Below are 12,387 nucleotides of genomic sequence, written 5' to 3' on the forward strand. Positions count from 1 at the left end.
TAAAAGTGCTAAAACAAACAATCCTAAAATTTTTATGGAACCAGAAAAGATGCTGAATCACCAAGGAAATGTTGAAAAAGAAAAACAAAGCTGGGGGCATCACGTTGCCTGATTTCAAGCTATATTACAAAGCTGTGATCACCAAGACAGCATGGTACTGGCATAAAAATAGACACATAGAACAATGGAACAGAATAGAGAGCCTAGGGGCACCTGGGTGGCTCAGTGGGTTAAAGCCTCTGCCTTCGGCTCAGGTCATGATCCCCAGGGTCCTGGAATCAAGCCCCGCATTGGGCTGTCTACTCAGCAGGGAGCCTGCTTCTCCCTCTCTCTCTCTCTCTGCCTGCCTCTCTGCCTACTTGTGATCTCTCTCTGTTGAATAAATAAATAAAATCTTAAAAAAAAAAAAAAAAGAATAGAGAGCCTAGATATGGACCCTCAACTCTATGGTAAAATAATCTTCAACAAAGCAGGAAAAAAATATCCAATGGAAGACAGTCTCTTCAATAAATGGTGTTGAGAATACTGGATAGCTATATAAAGAAGAATGAAACTGGACCCTTCTCTTACATCACACACAAAAGTAAACTCAAAATAGATGAAAGACCTCAATGTGAGACAGGAATCCATCAAAATCCTAAAGGAGAACACAGGCAATAACCTCTTCAACACTGGCCACAGCAACTTCTTTCTACAGCTTTCTGACTTCACCATTTCTTTTTTTTCCCATTCTTGGTCTTGCCTCATTCTTTGGACTCACTATATGCAGTACTGTATTTTTGACTCCAGACTTGGTTTCCTTTTAACTGTGATTTGCCCAGACTAAACTGAGTTCAGTTCCAACATAAGACAACAGAAAATGCTGAAATTACCCAACTTTTCCATTATTCGATCATCATAGTAAGATCTACAGGAGCCATGAATTAATTCATTTTTAGTGGATTTGAATGCCATAATTCGAAGTCAAAAAAATACTCTTCTCTCAGAATATGACTAAAATAGGTATAATGTTAAATATTAATATATTCTTATCACTTCCAATTTTAATTATTTCAACAGAAAACAGATGCAGACTGTCCATTTTATAAGCCATCATCAAACCCATGGAATTGACATTGTTTGCTAGCTTAGAAAACAAGTCATTAAACCTTCTTCCATTATTATCTAAATAGCTTTATAAATAAATATGTCATTGGCAGTCTGAAAGAGTTTATTGTCAAAGCTGAGTAACATCCACGTTTATTTTAAATCAGGGCTTCCAGGTTTAGAGTTTTCATGTAAAGAATTCATTTATGACTACTTTGATTTTTTTGCTCGTGCTGAGGGGAATGGAAAAAAGTTTAGTGTGTATCTTTGTTTTAATGCACCTAGGAGACATACTACAAATTTAGATAACAGATGGGAAGAACCACTATTGACTTTGGGCAGTCCAGAGAGGGTTTCCAAGAGCCCATTAATTTTGTGTTCCAGAAGTTTAGATACCAGCTTGAAAATAATAAATTAACTGTGCTAAAGTAATGAAAAAAATCCTTTGCTTTTGTATAATGAGAAAATGCAGAAATAATATATGTCTGTTTATTAACACAAACCAAATGGGTATTGGGCCCTTTTTATTTCCTAAGTTTATAAGTTATGACACTTCTACTTTGAAGTGGGAATATATTGTAATTAAGGACTTTTGGGATTTATTCCAATTCTCATCATGATACAAAGTTTCTTAAATCTGAGAGAGGAAAAATAACATACATTTTCTGCATGTAATGCCTGTTCTGTAGGCAGATGAAAACTTGGACCAGTATTCATCTGTAGTGGGTTAAATGTAGGAGATGATAAAGAAGTAGTCAATAGGGTAAGAGATTCTAGCAAGTAAAATGCCGAGAAAATACTGTTTAAAATTCATTTAACATAATCAATGTCTTCTAGAAATAATCAGCAACTTCTCAAACAACATTTATTTTACTCCCCAAGAATGTATTCATTTTTAAAATCCATAGTTTACATGAATTTATCATTGAGGAAGTTGATCTGTGAGCCTTTCAGATGTCTGTCTTGAAATCTGAGTCACATTCTGTAGAACAAATGTTTCATACCATTTACACTGAATAGATGTTAAACCATTTCTGAGATGTGAAAAAGACAGTTACACTTATCAAAAGGGAGATATATTTTAGTGTTTCTTATTGAAATTTTGCCATATAATTTCTTCTTTTAAGATAGAAAAGACTCAAAATTACTAGATGTGTTTTTACCTTTTTTCTCCCCCCAAATAAAATGTGTGAACACAAATTGAGTATACAAAGAGCTCTTCTGGAATGTGTTCAACTCTAGGTCCCCTAGTAGGATAGATGTAATTTATCTATTCAATTTACCTTTGGGAAGAAGGTGGGAGGAGGTAAAAGCTAAAGCAGGAATAGAACATTTCAAAATAAAATCCCAATGTTCCTCTCCCTAGGATCTCAACAACATCCAAACTTATAAAATTTCTGCATATTTTTTACAAATGCTGTTCTCATACACAACAGAGTCAAATATAAATTAGACCACTTTTCAGCTATCTGTATGTGTGTACACATGCATACTTATCCATCTTAGAAAAAGAACAACTGCAAAACATGAAATGCTAGGAGTTCTCTGGTATCTCCAAAAAAAGGATAATAGAAAGAGAACAAAACCTAACTTCAGTCAAGTTTGCACAGGGTAAAAGAAAATGAAAATTGTAAATTAATCTGAAGACAATTTTTACTCTTAATCCTTAATTCCCCTTCAGAACAGTGAAAAGTAAATTTTTGTTATTTATAAGCTACCCAGCTTATAAATGGCACATGGTAGTGTGCCATAGCCACCCAAATGAACCAAGAAAACAAATTACCCTACAGTGTAGCAGCTTTAAAAAATATATATTTATTATCCATTTTCTGTGAGTCAGAAGTCCAAGTGCAGCTTAGCTGAGTGCCTCTAACTCAGAGTATCTCACAAAGTACAGGAGGGTGTAGTCATGTCATGGCTCCGAACACACTTTCAAACCACCTATTTGATTGCGGACAGCCTTGAGTCCTCATTGACTACTGACTGGAGATAATAGTTCCTTGTCAAATGGACCTCTCCAAAGGTCAGCTCACAACATGGCAGGTGGCTTCCTTCAGAGCAAGCCAATTAGAGAAGGAAGGAAGGATATGGAGAATGGCAACCACAATTTTTTTTGTAATCTAATTCTGAAAGTGACATTTTAATCATTTACACTATATTCTGTTCTTTATTTATTATTTACTTTTAAAGATTTTATTTATTTATTTATTTATTTATTTGAGAGAGGGACAGAGAGAGAGAGCATGGGTGAGGAGGTCAGAGGGAGAAGCAGACTCCCCATGGAGCTGGGAGCCCGATGCGGGACTGGATCCCGGGACTCCGGGATCATGACCTGAGCTGAAGGCAGTCACTTAACTAACTGAGCAACCCAAGAGCCCCATATTCTTTTCTTTAGGAATGACCTACTAGGTCCTGCTCATACTCAAGGACATCAATCGAGAAGTGTGGTTCGTTTGAGGCTATCTTAAAAGCTGACTACCACACTTGTACATAGGGTTGAAATAATATTGCCTACCACACAAGATGGTTGGTTATAAAAGCATAACATAAATATATTCTCAGTGACTTATTTCAAGTATTTGTTATAAACCATGAAACTAATATGTAAGATCAATGGAATAGCTCTCTTGCAGATGAAAAAGATTTAAAGGGAATTTCTCAGGGCACAAAAACTACTGCTGGAGTTAAGAGCAGAATTCCAAAGATAAAACACCATTCTGTGCCATACCCACTTATTTATGCTTTGATTTCTTCATCTGTAGGTGGTGCCAAGTAGTATTTTTTAATGCATCCTCCAACAAAATTCTAGATGCCAAGTATAATTACTCTAAATATTTAGAATCCTTTTGGGAAGATAAATATACTTCCAGCATTAAAAATGTAATGAGCTTAGCCACAGATTAACTCACAAAGTTAAAATAATCATAAGCTTTAAAATACGTATGAGGTCTGAAATACTCACTGAGAAATTAAACTAACTTCAAGAAATTAATGGGTCACCTGGGTGACTCAGTGGATTAAGCCTCTGCCTTCAGCTCAGGTCATGATTTCAGGGTCCTGGGATCGAGTCCCACATTGGGCTCTCTGCTCAGTGGGGAGCCTGCTTCCCCTCTCTGTCTGCCCCTCTCTCCGCCTACTTGTGATCTCTCTCTCTCTGTCAAATAAATAAATAAAAATCTTTAAAAAAATAAAAGAAATTAAGCTATCATATATTATCATGTGGAAAACTAGTTTATAGACATTATTTTAAAAGAATGACCATTTAAGTCTATAAAAATATTAAATACTACATTTATTACATCTAGAAAAAGCCAAGGGCAAAGATATTTTCTAAAAATGCCTATAAGAGTTAAGGGCTTAGAACCTTAAAAGTCTACAAGAGAATAACCTAAAGATCATAAATCCCAGACAATTTCATGCACAATCCACCACATTTTTCACTTTAGCGTGCGTGTGCGTACACACACACACACACACACACACACACATTCAATAAATATGTGGCAGCCTATATTGTGCAAAGTATACCATGAAGAAAAATGATTTGATAATAAAAAGATAAGAATACCTTGCTTATCAGAAACTTAAAATGTAGTAAAAAAAGGAAAGAAAGAAAAAAAGAAAAGGGAAGGAAAGAATGATTAGATAATCACATCAAATGGGTTACCATTTAAATATAAGGCCAAATTCCTACATGGGTAATCCTCTCCTCGAGGTATATATAAGCTTGCTTGAACCCCTATTCTTCATTCACTGGGAAGACTAACGGCTGGGGCCATTTCTCCCAGCTCTCTATGGCTCTAATTTCTCCCTTCTTAATCCTCCATCCAGCTTCTGATGGCTGGTTGATCCTTCCTCCTCTTTGTTCCATTTTAACCTTGACACAGAATTCCACTGATTTGATTTCCATGAAAACCACTCATATCAGGCCTTTCTGTGTAAAGCAAGACTCACTGAGTATTTAGAAAGACGAAAGTTTATATCACAGTCACAAAAATGACTATAATTTCAGTCTCAGACATACTTTCTAGTCCATTTCCAACAGTAGCAGCCTCCCCCACTGTTACAGGGCTCTTTGCCCCTCTCCTCAGGCTCTCCTTGCCAATGCCTCCAATTTTGTTTCATTTTTCTGTTTACTTTGTCCCTCAGTGATACTTATTCTCATACAGTCTCATGTTCTCTTTTCCAAGACAGTAAAGCATTTCTTTAACAAGAAACAGTATTCTCCATGGAAGAAATACTGGTGCCAGTTGCTCAGAAAATAATTTTTTTGCCCTTTCATACCATTTTATGTATTGAGAATACTTTTTAAAAAAGATTTATCTGTTAGAGAGAGACAGAGCAAGCATGAGAGCAGGGGGAGGTGCAGAGGGAGGAGGAGAGAGAATCCCAAGCAGACTCCCTGCTGAATACGGAGCTTGATGCAGGGCTTGATCCCAGGACCCTGAGATCATGATGCAAGCCAAAATCAAGAGTATGATGCTCAACCAACTGAACCATGCAGGCGCTCAAGAATATTTTTATGCTTTAAGAGGATAGTGGATCAAGAGGTAGCCAGAGTAGGGTGCTAAGGAAAATCTTTAAATTGGTGAGATTATTTTAGCATTTAGTGACTGGATAGGCTCTGAAAATTGTGGGAGGAGGGGGTTTTGGAACCTTCAAATAAAAGCAGAGTAAGCATAACCTATACTAGAATTTATCAATGCTAATTATAGGGTTTTGTGCAATCTAGATACGCTAAAGGGATTTTCTTTAATTGTAACTTCATCTTCCCTGGAATGATCCCTGAAGACATTCTAGGAAAGCCTTAGGATGTGATATTATTTGTCTTTTAATTCTTTCTTTATAACTAGCTTAAAAGATATTGGTTAAAATACATAGAAAGAAGAGGTCATCTTGCATAATTTAATTTGAATATTGGATTGTTCTACAGGTGGGTCTTAAGCAATTTGTATGCAGGAATATGTTAAGATGAAGTATGGATTGACTTCAGCTTAATTACAGCCTTAAGCTATTAACCCTTGTCTAGGACCATTTCTAATACAGTCCTGATTTGTGTAAGTAAATATTCACCTCTAATTTGGATCAGAGAGGCAGGATGTCATAAACTCACTGCATATTAAATTGAGCCAAATCACATTCATTGCTGTACAATTCTTCCGTAGAGCAGCATGTGTGGGGTCTGAAATGATTTCTCATTCTCTTTAGTGACAGTAGTTGGTAAGAGCATAGAATATGGAGCCTGGTTCCATCTTACTACCTGTATTTCCTCAGGAAAGTTACTTACCCTTTCTGTACTTCAGTTTTTTCATCTGTAAAACTGAGACTATAATAAGTGGGACACAGGAGGGAAAAGTCTCAGCTGGCAGTTACAAAACTTAAATCTGTGAACCTCACGTTTATTGTATGTTACATGGCAGAGATATGCTTTAAGTAACACCTTCATGAATATGTGTAAGTAATCCCATGATCAACATTCCATCTTGATAGTTTTCATCAACATTTACAAATATCCTTTTCCATTTTGTCCTAAAATAATAATTATATTTACACTTACTGTTTCCTATTAATTCTAAACTCCACATTTATTCTTTTTGTCCAATTGCTTGTGGTCATTTTCTAACTTAATTCACTTTCCTTAGCTCTTTGTCTAAATTAATAAATAATGCTTAGACTTCAGCATGTGTAAGGATCACCCAGATTGCTGGTTAAAAATACACATCCCCCTGACCCTCATCCTGATATTCTGAATGAGGAGCTAGGAAGTGGATCCCAGGGATGGTAATCACCACCTTGGGGGATTCTGATGTAGGTGATCCATAAATACACTTTAAGAAACACAAACTGTATTCAGTGATAAAGACATTAAACTTGATCTAGTTCTCCCCTCTAAGGAATATCAAGAACACCATCTCCTCTGCTTGAAAATAACTCACAGCAATTACTTCAGAAAGTACCCCAACTTTTAAAATGATAAGATTTAAAATAATAAAATGAAAAAATAAAATGATAAGATTAAAAAAATAAATAAGATTGGTGAAAAGGTTTTGGAATTTTTTTTAAGGGGTGGGGTGGAAGACAATCTTAGGTATAGATGTATATATGAGAATGAAAGACCTACTATACAGCCAGAGATTTTATTTTTTAATATTTTATGACTTTGGGATCATGACCTGAGCTGAGGGCAGACACTTAGCTGACTGAGCCACCCAGGCACCACCAGGCAGAGATTTTCATCTACATAATTCATTGCTGAATTCTTAGCACCTAGACTAATGTCTGGACTATGGTAGGTCTTAATACATACAAGAATGTGGGCGCCTGGGTGGCTCAGTGGGTTAAGCTACTGCCTTGGCTCAGGTCATGATCTCAGGGTCCTGGGATTGAGTCCCGCATCGGGCTCTCTGCTCAGCAGCGAGCCTGCTTCCTCCTCTCTCTCTCTGCCTGCCTCTCTGCCTACTTGTAATCTCTCTGTCAAATAAATAAATAAAATCTTAAAAAAAAATACATACAAGAATGTTAAATACTATAGCAATCAGTTCTGGACACAAAAAGGTAAGTACTGTGGTTACTTTATTATAATTTTGAGCCAAAGAAAGTAAAAGCTAAATATAGAATATGAAAAGACAAGTAGCAAGGTGTTTGAAGTTATGTTTAAAGTAGTGAGATCTTAATGTGTTAGAGAAGGGAAATACAAAAGTCTAAATTTAAATTAAAGGAAAGTTCTCAATGATTGTTCCATAGAATATCATCACACACACATGACAACAGTCTTATTACTAGCAGAAATAAATTACGGAATGTGCCAGAGAAAACTAGTCAGACTCGTCTTTGGAAAACTGAATTTTAAGTTAGTCTGTCTTCCCAGCAGATTCTTTGTCAAAATCTGAGGTCATCCCTCAGTGGCAACTTTCCATGTGCCAATTTCACCTCATGAAATTTTTACTGTGTGTTAGAGCAGAGGCCTTGGGAAGAATGCCTATCTTGAGAAAGTTTAAATCTATGGAGATAGAGATTTCATTTTATGGCAAAAATATCTGACTCTGACATCACCCTCTGTTCAAAAATTAGTTTATGGAGGAAACAACTGGCAGTCTAAAATATTTCCCCACTAGTAAGAACACTGTAGATATTTGGTAGAATACATGACTCCATCTGAACGCATCAACTACCCATAAAATGGGGACGTGGCATTATAAAATATCCTGGTAGAAACACATGATGTCTGTGGTTGATTTCAACATTCTGATTGTGTTGGTATTGTAAATGAATGTATTTTGCTCTAGTCCTTGTTCCTTTGACCTTTTAGAGTCTTAATGAGACTCCAAAAGCAGCAATCAAAAGCACAGTGTTCCATTTTGGAAGCATTCAGAAAGCAAAGCACTTTGGCTAAATTTAGTTGTAGCATTCAGTTTAAAAAACATGTCCGGTCATCTTTCTAAGAGACACAGAGTAAGTGAGTGACTACTCACTTTGATTTTAAATAAATTGGTCAAATAATACTCGCTTCTTCTTGGTTCACTCGTGTAAAAGAAGAAACGGAGGGTCTTGGTGGGGACAATAACAGAAAGTGACCCGTGTCAGGCTTTGCAATGGTTGCAATTCAGGCATGCCCATGTTGTAGGACATCAGACAATAGAAACTTTTGTGTTCAGTTGAAACAATTCTGGCTCAGAAAACACAAATCGCAATTAAAGTTGAGACAACAAAATTGGACACTGAAAACACTCAGAATTGCTCACACATACGTCATGTGATTCTACCAGGATATTTGCACAATGCCAAGTTCCCTTTTTGTGGATAGCTGATGTGTTCAAACAGAGTCATGTATTCTACCAAAGCTGAAGAAATACTATCTTCTTTATCAAGAATTATATTTGGTACAAACTTCAGAAAATAACTGAAAGTTATCTTTGAAAAAAAGGGAGAATCAAACTTCAAAGTAATATTTCATCTACTAAATGAGAACATAGGAAGTACATCTTTAAGAAATCAAAAGTTTACCATTTAAGCAATAATCCTGAGACATATGTGTTTATAATACCTGGTCAGAAATCTTTTTTCTGGCTAACAGAATCTAAGAAAGCACATCAAGCCACAGAAATTCAGTTCTTTGGCTCCACAATGTTAAGTTCTATGAAAAATTCCCAGATAAGAGAGACCAGATGCAATTTGGAGTTTTGAGCACAACCCAAGTGTAATCTAGCTTTCCTCACTGGAAAATGAATTTCTTTTTAACTTTATTGTGGAAAGAACATGTAATATGAGATCTATTCTCTTAGCAAAATTTTAAGTTACAATCTAGTGTTGCTGACTGCAGCTGCAATGTTGCACAACAAAGTCCAAAAATGTATATATGCATCTTAACTACAACTCCATGCCCACTGATTATTAATTTCCCAATTCCCCCTCCTTCCAGCCCCTGGCAACCACAACTCCATTCTTTTATTCTATGAATTTGATTTTTGGTTGCGTCACATAAGTGAAATCATGCAGTATTTGTCTTTCTGTGATTGGGTCATTTCACTTGGTGTAATGTCCTCAAGGTTCATTTGTGTTGCAGCATATTACAGAATTTCCTACTTTTTGAAGGCTAAATAGCGTTCCTGTGTGTGTGTGTGTACACAAACCATATTTACTTAAGTAAATAAAAAACAGTTCTCTCAGAATTTCCAAAATATAAATGAAGAGAAAAGCCAGGCTGGTACCTGATACAATAAGGCTGTGCGTGGGCCTCTATTGAGACACTCTAGCCAGCCGTGCCAGAATCCAGTGTGGAAGGAGAGGAGTAAGAGGTACAGGACTGGAAAAGTCATTCCCCCTTCTCCCCTCCTACTCACTCACCCATGAGGTAGTGTCTATGGTTGGTCAAACCTGCTGGGTGAAGAAGCTCTGGGAAGAAAAGGGAAGGAGTGTGCGAAAGAAGGGAGCATAAGAGGAACATGAACTCACTCAGACCTATTTCTTTGTTACTTGTGTCTGTTGGTTGGGGTAAGAATAAAGCCACTTCCCAATCCCCTATGCCAAGCCCCTCAATAACCAGGAAATATATTTCCACTCTGCTGCACAAATTTCTACTTCACTGTGTGTAAATCTAAAATTCCAACTGTCTATAACTTAGCAATTAAAAGGCTGACCATAATCCTGCATGATGTGTAATAAGGGGAGGAGCCAAAATCAAACCAGGTTCAGCTGTCTTCCAGAACCGTGCTCTTTTCACCTAACTACAGCTGAGCGTTCCTAATAAAGAACAGGGTATGGTGTGAGGAAAGCCTGCAACATGAAGTCTAAATAAGACAAGCAGAAACCTCACCAACCTCATACAAATTATGTAAGGGCTTCCTGAATTAGATACTGTAGGATAATAAAACTCTGTTAGGGCAAATTCTAGAAACAAACTAAGATAATCAGAGCATAACAGGTGTGAAGAATCAGAATGTAGATGTAGGAATATTGTAGATAAGAGCTGAAATTAAGTTCTAAATGGAGTCTTCTGGCACAGCAATTTTATTTTAAGAAATGTTCTAATTTCAAAAGCATCCTTTTAGAAGTCAGCAAATTATGAGAATGAATAAAGAGAAATTGCAGCAAAGAACATTGATGAAATCTTCCCCTATCCCCATCCCCCCATCCTCAATCCTCCATACCCCATCGCCATCCCCCACCCCCTAGCAGCTATCGAGAAAACATTTGCTAGTAAAACACCTAGAAATAATAGTGAGTCCAACTCAAAACCTTGATGAGATCATCATTGTTCAGCATGTAAGTGTCTGCACAAGCAAAAACAGTGTGTTAGTGAGAACAGGATGAGTTTGGAGAAATTGTTTAAAGGTTCTTAATTTTTAAAACTTGGAGGGGGGAGTCTTCCATCGCCTTACAATTGACACACTAGAGCACAGATGTTAAGGGCAAAATCTGTGGAGTCAGGCTGGCCAAGGGGTACCTCTTTCACTCATGGTTTTCTGGTTATAAAACCATAAATCATGAATTATACCTTTCTAAATTTAATCTTAATGTTTTATTGTCTTTAAAAAGAAAATAAGAGAATTAGCTCATTGCATTCTTGTGGGAGTCAGTTAGATAATGCATGTAAATTATGTAGCATACTGCCTGGCATATAGTAAGAACTCAAAAAATTTGGGTTTGAATCATTGCTTAGTTGTCAACCAGAAAATTAGGAATATAGAGCAATGATCATCTTGGTTCCAATCATGTATACCATATTCTGGCTCTGAGCATACAACCAAAGGGTATTTTATGGAAGAATATCATAGTCACCCTCCATGCTTTAATATTTTAATATGGAACTTTATGGACTTGATCTAAGACTTTATTTTGATAATAATAATCAAATGGTCTGGCTTATCTTTCAAAGTTACAGTTTCTATAATTTTTTTCTCCTTTATGTAAATAAGTGTTATCCTTAAAATATGAATAAGTGGTGGGGTGCCTGGGTGGCTCAGTGGATTAAAGCCTCTGCCTTTGGCTCAGGTCATGATCCTGGGGTCCTGGGATTGAGCACCAAGTCAAGCTCTCTGCTCAGTGGGGAGCCTGCTCCGCCCCCACCGCCTCTCGCTGTTTGCCTCTCTGCCTACTTGTGGTCTCTGTCTGTTAAATAAATAAATAAATCTTTATATATATATATATATATATATATATATATATATATATATATATAAGTGGTCTACTTTGGTACACATACACTAAAATTAGAACATTACAGAGAAGATTACCACGGTGCCTGTTCAACGATGGCAAGCAAATTCATAAAGTCTTTTATATTTTTATGAAAGAATTCTGGACATGAACAGTAGTGTTAGGTTGTATAACAATATGAATATATTTAATACTACTGAACTGTTCATTTAAAAATGGTTAAAATAGGGGCACCTGGGGGGCACATTCAGTTAAGCATCAACACTTGATTTTGGCTCAGATCAAGATCTCAGGGTTGTGAGATCAAGCAAGGAGCCTGCTTGAGATTCTCTCTTCTCTCTCTCCTTTTCCCCCTCCCCTGCCTCTGTACCTCTTTTTAAAAAATGGTAAATTTTATATTATATGTATTTTACTACAATTCAAAATATCAGAAAAAGGGCGCCTGGGTGGCTCAGTGGGTTAAGCCCCTGCCTTCGGCTCAGGTCATGGTCCCGGGGTCCTGGGATCAAGTCCCGCATCAGGCTCTCAGGGATTCTGTTTCCTCCTCTCTCTGTCTGCCTCTCTGCCTACTTGTGGTCTCCCTCTGTGAAATAAATAAATAAAATCTTTAAAAAAAAATCAGAAAAAATATGAACTAATACTGTT

General features: G+C 36.7%; 1 non-coding gene across 1 annotated transcript; it reads left to right on the plus strand.

Moving 5' to 3' along the window:
- The first annotated feature begins 11,768 nt into the window (after positions 1–11,768).
- LOC123387093 lies at positions 11,769–11,872 on the plus strand. The gene has a single exon (XR_006601455.1). It is a non-coding gene; the product is annotated as a U6 spliceosomal RNA (small nuclear RNA).
- Positions 11,873–12,387: the final 515 nt, after the last annotated feature.

Source organism: Mustela putorius, unplaced genomic scaffold, assembly GCF_011764305.1.
Source record: "Mustela putorius furo isolate JIRA1106 unplaced genomic scaffold, ASM1176430v1.1 tig00003845_pilon_pilon_pilon, whole genome shotgun sequence".
In the NCBI taxonomy this organism is placed as follows: Eukaryota; Metazoa; Chordata; class Mammalia; order Carnivora; family Mustelidae; genus Mustela; species Mustela putorius.